Genomic DNA, 14199 nt, shown 5'->3' with positions numbered 1-14199 from the left:
TCATAAAATATAATTTTCCATCAGCTTATACATAAAAATATGAAGCATTCCACCAAGTATAGGAAATAAGTGCTCAAGTTCAAATCATTTTAACTCTGAAAACACTGAATACAATTTAAATGATTTTAATATAGTTCTTCAACAAAAGATGTCATATAACCATACCAAATAAGTATGCCATGCCAAATATATTTAACACAAACATCACAAACTACTCATTTTTCTGCTCCTAAAAAGGAAATACTAACTGAAAACAAAAACAGGTTTCTCATTCTAAGATCAATCAATACACAAACGTCATTTAAAAAATTAGTCCCTCCACCAAGCTTTACTGAGATATAATTGACATATAACATTTTGTAAATTTAAGGTGCACAATGTGATGAACTTTATTTAGGTTTATATTACAAAATGGTTACACAATAAGGTTAGTTAACACATCCATCAACTCACATAGTTACCATTTTTGTTGTGGTGAGAACTTTAAAGATCTACTCTCTTAGCAACTTTAAAATATATAATATAATATTGTTAACTATAGTCACCATGCTGAATATTACATCCCCTGAACTTATAACAGAAGTTTGTACCCTTTGACCACCTTCACCTATTCCTCCATCCCTGGCAACCACCAATCTGCTCTGTTTCTATGAGTTCGGTTTTTTTAGATCTACATGTAAGTGAGATCATACAGTATGTGTCTTTGTCTGACTTATTTCATTTAGCATAATGCCCTTAAGGTTTACCTATGTTGTCACAAATGGCAGGATTTCCTCTTTTATGGCTGAATAACATATATACGTTTTTATACATATGAAAAAAATATATATATGGAAGGGATAAATACATATAATTTTAAAATGTAATAATACTCCATTTTGTATATATAAATAAAAAAAGGAATATATATCACATATTCTTTATCCATTCACTAAAATCAAGCTTTTTTCTTGATTACAAAGGTATTTCCTATTCATTATTACCTGTTTATTATAGAAATATGGGAAGTTACTAGAAAACATGCACAGACACACATCCAGAATCCCACAATCCAGAAGAAATCTTTTTCCAAAGCCTATTCTTTTTTCCAAGCACAACTGTATGTGATTGTTTTCTAATTTGCTTTTTCATTTAGTAATACACTGTGAATCTTAGCTAAGTCATTAAATTTTGTTTTATAACATAATTTGAAATGGCCGAACAGTATTCCATTGTATGGAAATTTAATTTAGTTCATTCATCCTCTAACACTGAACACTGAAGTTGTTTCCAATTTCTTGCTATTTTAAATAACACTATGAGGATTATCCTTGTATACAAATCTTTGAACATATTTCAGATTATGTCATCTGAATGGAATTTTAGGTCAAAGGGTACGCACATTTTTAAGGCTCTTCAAAAAAAGCACCAATTTACATTCTGACCAATGAGTAATGAAAGTATGGGTTTCCCTACCTTTCTAAGCGATAGTTTTTATTTTTTCAACACTGTTAGTCCTTATAAATCTGTTAACTGAAAAAATTATGTCATTGTTTTTATTTGCATTTCTTGATTTCTAATGCAGCCGAACATAATTTTACATAATTATTGGCCATCTGTATGTTTTCTTTTGTTCATTTCCTCATTATGAGAACCATCCTTTTCTTGTTACTTGTATATGTTCTTTATAAATTGAAAATATCAATCCATAACCTTTTGTCATATACGTTAAAATATTTTTCTTATTTTGTCATTTACCTTTTGTTTCTGGCATCTGGGGCATAAAGAAGTTTTTAATATTTATGTAGTTCTCTCTATAAATATTTCTTTTATGTGTTGTTTCATAAAAGACACTGTTTTAAGTTTGTCCTGTTCCAATTTACCAATATAACTGAAATGTAATGCTAAATCTTGTCAAAACTAGACCACTCACAATTGGGTAATAAAAATTCAAAACCATAAATTTTGACAATGTCACATTTCTAAGACAAAATTTAAAATGTGTGCTTAAGGTAATAAGTTATCTTACTTAAGGACCCATTCCTTTAAACTTACGTGCTTGGCTCTGGTGTTGCAAAATCAGATTTATGCTTCATCACCAACTCAGCATGTTAACAGTAGCCATGTCATTCAGGAAGCCAAATATTTTCCATTTTGTTTGGATACCATCAGCAGTTAAGGAAGAAGGCCAATCTCTTTTCACATTACAGTGAATTTAGTATTTTTACTTGATAATTAAACTCACTGCAAGATAAACTCATCTTTAACATATGTTTAGGATAAGCTTCAGAGTTTTCATTTATCATTACATGATTGAAACTGAATAACAACATAAAAATAAGGAATATTTGCATTGCATCTTTATATATTAGACCCTCCATACATTTTGGAGTAAGACTCTACAATGTCCAATTCTCACTATAATTCTCCTTCACTTTCTATCAGAAACAGAAAAAAAATCCTCAAAACATAAACCCACAGGGTGAACTGACTGTTTCATTTTGTAAAGGGCTGTACATTTCTGTAAATCTCGTTTGCTATTTTTCTCAAGCCTAAAAGATCACCAAAAGATTTTTAGAAACATTAAACAAAACGAAAAAATAGAATTAGCATCATTTCTGCGAGAACATTTTACCTAGCTTAAACTATGAATGAAGAATATACTATAGAATACTATAGTTGATAAATTCCAAAATTCCAATTTTTAGTGCTTCAACAGATTAAGTGCTCAACAATTTCTTTTTATAAATGCTACAATGGCATTTGTGAAGGTAGCTTATTTAAAACATTTCTTCCAGGTTGGATTTTTAAATCTCATTCTTTACAAAAACAGTGATTTGCCACCAGCTACAGGCTTTGAATTTTAGACAACACAAAACAGTTTTTTCACACTCTAATTTACTCTGAACTAAAGGGTGGAAAACCCCATTGAAGGCTTTTAAAACTCAACAGACATAGGAAAAAAAAAAAAAAGCTTTAATTGTAGGATCTCACTGACATAAACATAAGGAAATTCTGAGTTATAGATACTTCACATTAAGCTTTTTCCACTGACACTGTAACTTCTGTCAACATTCAAAGAAAATTCAACCCTGGTCAAAGGTAGCAGTTTGACAATCCTGGAAGTGAACATCCTCTGTTTATTTGAACTAGTTTACACTCTCTGCTCAGGGAACTCAAGTTTTTCTCATCCCTGACTTGATCTCTCAAATGCAAATCACTACGCTTTAGGGTTGTGAATTACATATCCGAGATTTCACTTCACGATCCACCACCAAGGAAAAATGCTGAGAGAAAATAGGCATCGGATAGAAAAAGGAATACATTTCTGAAACTAGTTTCTACTGGCTCTTGCATACCTCTAACCACACAATAATTCATTCGGTTACCTTTTTCCCCCAAATTAAAATTCTTAAGTCTCGATTTCAGAAATCACAATTAATAGCCCTAAAAAGCTTTTAAAAAGCAAGAATAGGACGATAACTTCCTTCAAAATAAACTTGTAAACAAAATGAGCCAGATACGGGCATCCTCAGTCAACAAACAGGTATGTCACATGCCACTCTGGCACAAAAGGTCGTTTTTGTTTGTAAATCGAGGCCAAGAATACAGCTTATAGCTCTTCTCCTATGACATACATGATAATGCTAAGGAAAGAATAACAAAGGACAACTTATCATTAAAATTAAGACTTTCTCTGTTTTAATACAATTTCTACCATGAATGTATAGATTAGTTGAAAAGACACTTATCATCACCTTCATAAACAAAAAGAATTCCAAATATATTACATATTTTTTTTTCTTTAAAGGAAAAACACGAGTCTGTTTGGGAACACAAGCCTTAAAGAAACCACTGTCTTATTGCAAAGTTCCAGTTGCCTGCACTCCTTTGCAGTGCAAGGGTTAGGAATGCAGCCTCTGGAATTAGCATGGCCTGGATCTGGATCCAGCTCTGTCAGTCAGAGCAATGTGACCTTGGACAAGTTACTTAACTTCTCTGTGGTCATTTCTTCATCTTTCATCTGAGGATAATACCCACCCCTCTGAGGATCATGAGTTAAAACATGGCAAGAGCTTATTACACTGTCTGCTTGGCACCGTAAGTGGACTGTGTTAGGTATTATTTTTAGTATCTTTCTACTTTAGGTTTTGGCAATAATTTAATGACTTTTCTGATCAGTTTTTGAAAGATGGCATAACGATGATTATATAGATAATTACTATATCTTCCCAGATGAGCCCATGGTAAGCAGGGCTATAGATCACAGTGGTAAATAGTCATTTTTAATACAAACCAGGGATGTGGCTGTTACTGGTAACTTCGGCTTGATTTCCCATATGCAAAAAAATCCCCTACCAGGGGAAAACAAGCAGTATTAGAAAACACTTGGGTTTGTCCTGTTATCATTGCAGGATAAAGCCAAATTCACTTTTACTAGCCTGATGGGCATTGAAAATATTAGTCACCAAATTAATCCCAACAAATAGCAATAATTGATTGGCTCATTGATGTATTTCCCCTTGTCTTCCCCAACCTTTCTCTAACGAGTCAGAGAGGAAAGTTTTCATATTTTCTGAGAATCTCATTACTGCTCTCAAACCATACTCTATATCTTAGTATAATTAAAAAATGAGTCAGCACAAGCACTTCAAAAAACTAGCAGTGCATAGAATATGAAGATATTTCTCTTCATAATAGAAATCTGGGAAAATAAAAGGAGTTAGTCAGAGTGCCAAAGGCAATGGAAGAATAAATGGAGAGTGGGTATTGGAGTAGATTTTGCAAGCTAGCTTTCAAAAGATGAATAAATGTTCTTTATCAATCAATATATGTATTGTTTATCTTAATAGTATTATAATCCATGGAAGATAGATGTAATTATTATGAATAAGCCCAAAGAAGAAAACGTCTACTATGTGACAAAATAACTTCTGCTTTCTTGAATATTGAGTGGAAATGGAAGGTCAAGATACTCTATGTATTAAACTCATTTGCAAATTACATAATGCATAACTGCATAACATGCTAATGCAGTATTACCTTTAGTAATGTGAAAATTTAGGAGAGATAAGCTGCCCCTAAACTGCAAACATAATTGAATTCCAATTTCATTAGGAGTCTATTTAGTCATTACATTTCTTAGAATAAAGTTAGTTGAAGGCCCAGAAAAGGCCACTTGCGTCTATCACTGAAACAATACTATTACATGCTCCTTTCAAGGATATACTTCTCCTCAAGGCTCTATATAACTCAGACTTTAACAGATTTATATAAGCGGTAACCTACCACGTGAAAATTACACAGGAGGGTCAAGGAAAAGTTTTATGGCTCAGGGTGATTCCTCCAAAGTTCTGCCACCATACCCTAAATTCCTCCTTGTTCTTGTTTAACTCCTCCATGACATTCGGTATGGCTTTTAGGTGAGGTCAGAAAAACTGCTATAGTCACTGCTAAATACGTCGGGTTCTATATTATATAAACCTGTGGCAATTCCTCTTTGAAGGTTGACATTCAAGACTCCACATAACATGTTTCAACTCTTAGAGCTGTACATTTTCTAGGTACCTGGGAGGAAACAGATGGCAGCAGCCCCATTTTTCTGTTAATTGTGCCTTTGTTGTTGTTGTTGTTGTTGTTTTGTTGTTGTTGTTTTAAGATTTCTTCCAAGGTTGCTAAACCTTGAAGAGATTTGGGGAAAGATTCAGGAATGCCTTGCCTTCCCAACTGTATATTCAGGCTGGGCTCAAAAAAGCTATCATGAAGCAGGACGCCAGGTCACAGACAAACCACATGGCATCTGACACTTGTCTTTATGTTTCAAATTATAATGTGACACTATGAGAAGGTTAACATGTGGACCTAATTTTGAAAATACAAACAGGAAGCACCCCCACCCCAATATTACCATTAAAAAAAAAGGAAACCAAACCTCAAAGATACCTTCCAAGGAAGTCATGGGTGTGACCAAAACTAACAAAAGTAATGAAACGTCATCTAAAACCCTGAAACCACCAAAAGTGAGGGTCTCATTCAACCAATTAAAAATTTAACACCTATAAATCACTCCTCTCTTTGATTACTGAAAATAGCATAGACTTAAGATATGTAAAAACTTCTCCAAACTGGCTTAGGTTTTAGTAGTAAAGGATCATCATTAATAAGGAAACATCCAGTGTCAACATTCTACTTAAAATAAAGACATGATAATTAAGACTGAACAAAATTTTCAAAAGAAAATTTTTATCACTGTGATGCTCAAAATTTAAATGTACAAAAAAACTGGCTGATCAATGGAAACTAGATTGTTAAACCTGACTTTCTTATTCCCAGAAATAAGAATAAAACTCTCGTGTTTCCAACATTGCAGAGGAAAAAATACTTCTGATTTTAGAATAGTTCTATTAACAAAGCTCAAATTTAAAGGAAAGTTTTTTTTCTGTAAATACCACAGAAAATTGAGGACAGTGATACTTTAGAGCTAACTTTTAAACACTATTTTTATTAAGAAGTTCTAGAGTCTAAGTATTTTGATACTTTATTATGCAGGAAAGGAATATTTTTCTGAAGAGCTCAGTAACCTGGAATTGTCAGATAACTTTTTAAAATAAGTTTCAAATACTCGAAACAAATTAATTTAAAAAGAGAGGTTTTTGCTCCCTTTTGTAGGAATGTGATAATCTACACTCTTAACAGAAGTGAAAAATGTGTCACTGGTAGAACATCCAGAAATCTGCGAATGCTTTATGAACACATACATGTTTGTAGGGCACTAGAATAAGCTTCCTTTGATTCTACTTTCAACCTGCAATCTAATCTTGAGCGTATATTCACCTACTTATAACATCCTCCTTTTCTGTGTGTGTGCTTTTTATTTCAACATTTTTCTTTTGTTAGACTACCTGTATTACCTACGTACACAAAAACAAGCCAAAGGAACCACCACAAGCATATTCACAAATAAACCTAACACAAATCACAAATAATTTAAATATAACTTGAAAAAAATTGACATAAGTACCAAAAAAGCAATAAATGACACCTTTTACTAGTCTTGATGTGGTTTTCGCATATGCAATTAAAATTTTTTTAAATCAATTGAGAGCAAGGAAATGAAGATGAAATGAGAAGTTGGAGCACAATAGGAAGTGCTGACCAAAATATTTATGTTGTAACGCTCCAAACAATGATAGCACTGTTTTCCCCTTCTATCACATATATAATGCAGTACCCATTTAAGAAACAGTTCCACCTTGAATTTCTTAACACAACCCAATTAATATCCTGTTAGCAAAAATGTGAATACTGAAAAGGCAAGAACTAGTGAGAAGGTGGGATAATTTATTTAGTTGGGTATACAGCTAAAAGATTTTCTGCAGAGTAGAGCTCCAAGTTATGCAATCACCAAATGCTAGTGATAGAAATCAACTCTTTTTTTCTGATGTTTTGCGTTTTTAAAAAAAGATCTCTTCATTCTTTCCTTATGTCTCAACCAGGTACTTGAAATGTTCATCTTCCAAAGGCTACAGAAAACAAGTAATCTACTAGATAACACTTAGCCCGACCAAAGACGTGGTGCTGTTTTAAACACGACAGACATCACAAACTGTCGCATAGTAAATCTTTCTGAAAATCAGCAGCCCCTTTCCAATTTATGGTATCAACTCTAACAGCTATGACCTTTCATGAGATGGAAATTGGTACCAAAACAAACAAAAAACGTAAAACCTTAAAATAAGCCTTCAAATGGTAGAATCCATTTGAAATTATCAGAACTGATCCAATGTTCATAGTATTACAAAATAAAATTAGAAAAACATGAAAGGCACACTAAATAAAATACATCCTCTTCTAAGAACTATAGCAAATGACTATAAACAATATAAACAAACGAACAAGAACAGAAGAATGTTTAGCAAAGAGGCAAAGTTCTACTAATTGAACAATAACAAAATTATTTGAGATAATATACTCAACAGCTGAAAGCTTATTATGGCCTAGAAGGCTATCCAACCACTTTGGAAATTTAAGATACAAGTGGATGATAAACAGCATTTGAAGACTGAGAAAATGATATAAGGTCAGTTTGATAATTTGGTGACACACTAGCCCTTTCAAGGGGCATTCCTCGAGGATATTCCACAGACAACTTATGAGATTGTATTTAGACAAAGATCTCCCATTTCACTGTGCTTTGGGAAGAGCACTATCAGAGAGAGTCCTCAGACTGACATTTCAATCCCTAAACTACTGTGTGAACTGAGCAGGCCAGTTACTCCACCTACTTGGACCTCAGTTTCCTCATCTGTACAATAAACGAATGTAGCATAATTGCTGGGATCCTTTCCAAATCTAACATTCTACGATCCGCTTTTAGCACTATTTATTTGATACAAAGCTATGACAGATCACAGGGGACAAGAAGAAAAAGAACTGGGCATGGCTTTTCTGGAAAGAGAGGATCACTATCTCTTTTTGCCTTTAAAATTCTTGTGGCTGTCATTAATCTCATCTTCCTGAAAGCTGGTACTTGTTTTTCTTCTTTGCCTTTTCCATCACTCCTGGCTACAAGTGTTTGCAATCGCCTCTTGCTCCACACAAGTTTTCCTCTTTGATCGGCCTGACCATCTTGCCAGATTCCTTTAGCCTCAGACCAGCTTTTGTGACACACAACTCCCTTTCCTCCAACTCTCCATATCTACCCCCGACACCAGGAGCACTTTTTGACTCTTTATCCTGGGCTAAAAAAAAAAAAAGAACATGGTGCATCCCACTGCTACATGCACGAGCCCGGGCCTGGCGGGTGCTGATGTGGGGTCCCGCACCCAGAGCCTTATCGAAATGTTCGTATTTGTTGCCTTGACTCCTTATAAGGCACTGTTCCCTGAAGCTCTGCTAATACCCCCCACCCCACCGTGCACCCCCGGGCTCACCCCACCCCCAGGAGTCTCAGATACCTCTTTTGAAAGATGGAAAAGCAAAGAGACGGCGGGGGCTATTCGGAACTGCACCACGAAAGTGTGAGTGGCCATCAGCAGCCCCCGTGGCTCTCAGGGCGCCGGGGTCCTTCACACGCCCCTCCTCAGACACACGCGCACCGCCTTTACTCCACACCTTCCGCCAGCCGCGGCCTCTGCAGAATGCCAGTCCCGTGTCCCGGCCCCTCGTCCCCCACCGCCCCTCACCCAGGGCGCAGCCACCGCGGCCGCCTCCCTGCCCGGGAGCGATGGCGGCGGTGCGGCCCTGCCGGGCGTCTCGGCGGCCGGGGCGCGGGGCCCCGCCCGGACGGGCTCCCCGGCCTCTCCCCCAGGCCCCGAGCCCGGGGCTGGCCCCGCAGCTCCTACCTCGTTCGGCCCTTCGGGCGCCTGTGGCTGCCTCCCGCCCGCCTCGCGCTCGCCCGCTCTCTCGCTCTCTCCCTCCGCCGGGCCGCCGCGCGGAGTCGCCTGCACAGGGTCCCCGCCCGGGGTGACGGCTCCGGCCGCCGACTCTTCTCGCGCCGGAGCCCACGGGGGCGCGCGCGCCGCTCGCGCGCGGAGACCCGGGCGCGCGCGCCGCCCGCCACCCCGAGCGCGCCCCGCGCCAGCGCGCGCAGCTTCCTGGTTCCGCCCGGCGCGCGCCCGCGAGCCCCGCTGTCCCTCGCACCCCCTCTGCAGCCGCCCTGGAGGAACCTGGATCCTCCTCCGCACACCCGCGGAGGCTGCACGCTCCGGGGGGCCGACGCCGCGCGCAGCCCCTTGTTGCCGAGGTGGGGTGGCTCCCTCACTCTGCTCCCCAGCCGGGTCCCACGGGCCACGAGCACGTGCTGCCTTTCTTGGATAGGGTCGACCACCACTAGCAGGGTTCTGGCCTGACTACTGTGGTCGTATGAATTGCCCCCCTTTCGCCTCCCGCCCACCTCCCTTCCCCCGGGCTAAGGCCCGCGTTCTGGGTCCTGTCCCTCCCAAACCGAGGTCAGAAGTCCGCTGCTGGCCCATCAATAATTATCCCGGGTTTGCTCCCTGGAGGGCGTTTCAGCCAGGGCTCCTGCTGCTTACCACCCAGATGGCAGAAAGCCTAAATGAACATGGCAGGAGTTACATTCACCCAGGCCCACTGGACCCATCCACTGTTTCAGAGTGAATTAATGGGGCCAGGGGTGTCTGAGACCATTTCCCTCCCTGGGGAATCTTGCTAGCTCCCACCAGTCAGAGGTGGGAGAGGGGCTGACTGCTCTACCCGAAGAAGGAAGAATAAGCAGAATCACCTCTGTAGTATCCGGAGGAAGGATGTCTCTGAGACCCTTTTCCATGTAATGGGTGCCATGTCTGAGGAGGCAACCTGAGTCACCCACTCTCCTCTCCTCTTGCTGCATCTCTGGAGCTGGCAGATGGTTTCCCTGGCAACCCTCCAGGGGCCAGCACCAAAGCAAGGCATGTCGGATCTCCAGAACCCCAACTGCAGGTGCAGAAGAAGGACCCCACACATACACCCACAGTGTCCCTTTCCTAGAGTCTGAAAATCTTCATATCCGTAGATGATCAAGATCTGCAAGGCCCCAAGTTGTCTTGTAATCCCCCTTTGGCAGGTCTTCCCAGCAGCCTTCCCTTCACCTCCAGAATAACACAAGCCACAAAGATCTTTGTGTCTGTAGCTGATCACAAAGTCCTCCCTGACCCAGGCTCCTGCTTCTTTTCCACACTCTGGGCCAACACCTGGCACAGTGCTTTGCACAGAGTAGATGCAGGGAGCTTGGAGGCTGGAGCAGGACAAGCCTGAGCAGGAAGCTGGATGGTATCACCAGTCCTGAGCTCTCTGGCAGCCCCTCCGACAGTCACTGTCCATGATGTTTCGACACTTAGACATACCATATTTCTCTTTCTTGTAAGTCTTCATACTTGCACACATGCTGTTCCCTCTGCTTGGAATGTCTTCCTGTCTTCTCGATATCTGCCCTTTGGTGACACCTGCTCCAGGTAGTACAAACCTGTTTCCCACCACACGTTCGTGCCTCTATTATGGTACCTCTCGTGTTGAAGGACTATTTGTTTACTTGTCTCTCTGCCCCCAATGGCAGACACAGAATCCCAGTCCTCCTAAAACTTACACCCCGTGCCCAGCCCAGAGCAGACACCCAATAAACATTTGAGGAACAAACCCTCTGCTCTAGGAATAGAAATGGAAAGCAGGAGGACTGCATACTAATAGGAGCACAGAATCTAAAATCAGGCTCATTCTCAACTCCTTGAGCCATGTGATCTTGAGCAAGGGTTCTGCCTTGATTTCCGCGTTGTAATATAGTGATAGTAATAGGACCTACCTCCTTGCCTTGTGGTGAGAATTAAGTAAGTCAATACATATAAAATGCTCCCAATGCTGCAAAGCACCATAGAGCTGTTAACTAGCATTACTGCTTCTAGTAACAGCTAAGATTTACACCCCCCTTCCTAGGACTGGGCAGAGCCAGGATTCAGTCCAGCTGCCTCAGCTGCTCTGCCGCAGAGTGCTGGTTTGAATGCTCTGGAAGGTGGGGCAGGGACAGTTCCTTATTCTTCATCAACTAGCACATCTCTGACTGATCACTAGGCACCAAGCTAGTGCTGGCTGGCTGTGAACACAGACGTAAAGGACAGAATGTTCTGGGTGATTACCTCAGCAAAACAAGAATGTTGTCAATCTGAGACAGGAAGGAGGGTCCAACATCTATCTACCTCTCCCTACTTGCCAATTCAGATGAAATGAGACCTCTTCTCCTGGGCTTCAGGGACATAGTCCCCTAAGTTGAGGAGACACCAGACTGAGAAATGACATACAAGGAGTCCTAGGAAGAAAAACTGAACAGAATCTAGGAAGACCCCACAGAGAGCCCACTTAGAAAGGTCCCAGAGGCATACCTGCAGATGCAGAGATATCCACAGGAGAGAAGTGGTGTCATCTCCCAGTCCACGCTGGCCTGACTTAGGAGAAAAAGAGTCTTGAGGGATAGCCTGCAAGTCTGGTGGGCAGCCTTGTTTATACCTCTGACCTACTCTCAACCAGCTTGACTCCAGCTTCCTTCCCTCGCTCTCATGGACAAGCATGTGGCTGCCACAGAGTACGGAACTCCACTTCACATCCTCTCCCAGCCCTGCCCAGCCCTGCCCAGCCACAGGGAGATCTTGAGGCCATTTACTGGAAACGTAATTGAAACCACAACCATAATACTCTCTAGCCGGACACCCACACTCATCTACCTTCCGTCTCCAGACCTCTCTGGACCCCAGCAATCAGGTTGGCCCTGGGGGACCACTGGCCACACAGTAGCCAAAGAAGGGCACCTGCAGGAACTTCCATTCTTCCATAGGGGTATGATTCCTCCCTACTAAGTCAGTTCAGGCTTCTGGAGCCCTAGCGAGGAGGCATCAGATACTCAACAGACAGGAAGGCGGAGACCCCAGGTCTCCAGGGCCTCAGACGGGAGGTTTGGCACAGCCAGTGGTTCAGGAGGTGCTCTGTGGGTGCAAGGGCATACTTCTGCCAGAGTATGGGCAGTGAAAGCAGCTGAGTTACACAGTTAGATCTGGTTGCAAATCCCCGCTCTGCCAAATTACCAGCTGTGTGACCTTAGTCAAAGTACTTCACTCCTCTGAGGGCCTCGGTTTCTCTCATGAGTAAGTCATAGGAGCTAAAGTCTAGGATATGTTTGTAAATGCCTAGAATCTTTCCGGAAGTGCATGTAAGATCCTAGTAACTGTGTTACCTCTGCAGAGGGGACTTGGGGGACAGGAAAAGAGACTAACTTGCACCATGTATCCTTTTGAATCGTTTGAATTTTATACCATATGCTGTACTACCTATTAAAACATTAGGGAAATGAACTTTTTTAAAAAGAAAAAGGAGAGAGCATGTTTACGAAAGTCACTAAGATCATGCATAGCTTGAGGAAAGTACTCGATAAATGAACATTTTTTTCCTCTTTCTTTCCTTCAGCAGAACCCCAGCCAGTTTGCTGGGCCAGGAAGGAGTGGGTATGGGGGTGGAGTCGTGGACTCAGGGAATGGGATGTGAGTGATGGATGTGCAGGTCCTTGCAGGACTTGCTCCCCAGAGATTCTCACACGCTCTCCATCATCTTATTCCTGTATGCCTCACCTGTCTGGGCTCCCTTCCAGCCAGAGCTTTCTCTGGAAAGCCTCAGTGGCCCCGCGCCTGCCTCCTGAGACAAGTTCAATGTGCCTTCTCCACCCAGAGTCCTGGAGTGATGCTACATTATCCAGAGAGGGTGGGGCTGACACAGAGAAGGGAGCCAGAGTATCACCCCAGCTACTATCTTGCTGGCTTGTCAGGAGGTTTAAGAATTCAAAAGTCAGCCCAAGGTCTATGGCCATGCTACCCTGAAGGAGCCTGATTCCGGCTGATCTCGGAAGCTAAGCAGGGTCAGGCTTGGTTAGTACTTGGATGGGAGACCACCTAGGAAGACCAAGTGCTGTAAGCATAAAAAATAAATAAATAAAATGAAAAATAAGAGATTGTAAGCTGACAAGGTTCTTGCAATCTGTGAGCCCAACTAAGGGTTGCCTTGCCTAAAAAAAAATCAGCCCAGTGCCAGGCAAAGATGAGGCTGCTGTCGTTGCCACCATGGGCAGAAAGGCAGAGTTCAGGGAGCAGAGAGGAGAGAGCCTTCTGGGGGCTGTGGATCAGAACGTGTGAGAAGAAAACAAGGCTCTGCTCTAGTGTGAGAAATTCCCTGAACCATCAGAGCTTGGGGCAGCCAGGTGCCTGTTCAGGAGGCTACATTAATCCAGTGAATATTGAATATTTATAAAGCCACTAGTATGAACCAAGCAGTGAGACACACCCCTTTAGGCCACTAGTTAGAGCCATATGAAGAGGTTTGAAGAGGTTTGCTGTAGGCAGGATTGAGAGGTTATAGCAATCAATGCAAGGGAAAAAATGCTCTACCAGCCAAGGTCTCTGAGCATCTATCTACTATGTGCTACGCACTAGAGTGAGTCCCCGCAGCAATCCTGGGATGTGGTCTTGCTGTCTTCTTTTTATGAAGGAGGTCGCTCAGCTCAGAGAGGCAGACTCATATGCCCTGGGCCACACAGCAGAACCAGGGTTTGCACCAGGCCCAAAACCTTTTTGTTTTCCTCTAAGCCACATCGACTCTATGAAAGGTGAGGAGGATGTCTCCAGGTGGCTAAAAGAGGAATGACGTTCAAAGTAGGTGAAGTGGAGGGGGCAAAGGCTTGGAACTGAGGGA

At 41.7% G+C, this 14199-nt stretch overlaps 1 protein-coding gene and 1 pseudogene across 2 annotated transcripts in view; one reads left to right on the top strand and one right to left on the bottom strand.

Moving 5' to 3' along the window:
- The window catches only part of LOC120611100 (signal transducer and activator of transcription 5B), a 54489-nt gene extending 44990 nt beyond the window's left edge, over positions 1-9499 (bottom strand). For both annotated transcript variants that reach the window (XM_039873447.1, XM_039873446.1), the window contains exon 1: positions 9324-9499. The gene's annotated coding sequence lies outside the window, so the exon portion shown is untranslated. The remainder of the gene's footprint in view (positions 1-9323) is intronic.
- A 3810-nt stretch (positions 9500-13309) lies between these two features.
- LOC120611348 (uncharacterized) lies at positions 13310-13428 on the top strand (annotated as a pseudogene).
- The last annotated feature ends 771 nt before the right edge of the window (positions 13429-14199 follow it).

This window comes from Pteropus medius, unplaced genomic scaffold (assembly GCF_902729225.1).
Source record: "Pteropus medius unplaced genomic scaffold, Ma_sr-lr_union100, whole genome shotgun sequence".
NCBI classification, from domain to species: domain Eukaryota; kingdom Metazoa; phylum Chordata; class Mammalia; order Chiroptera; family Pteropodidae; genus Pteropus; species Pteropus medius.
Note: the sequence above shows the minus strand (reverse complement) of the source record. Positions and strands in the feature narration are given on the sequence as shown.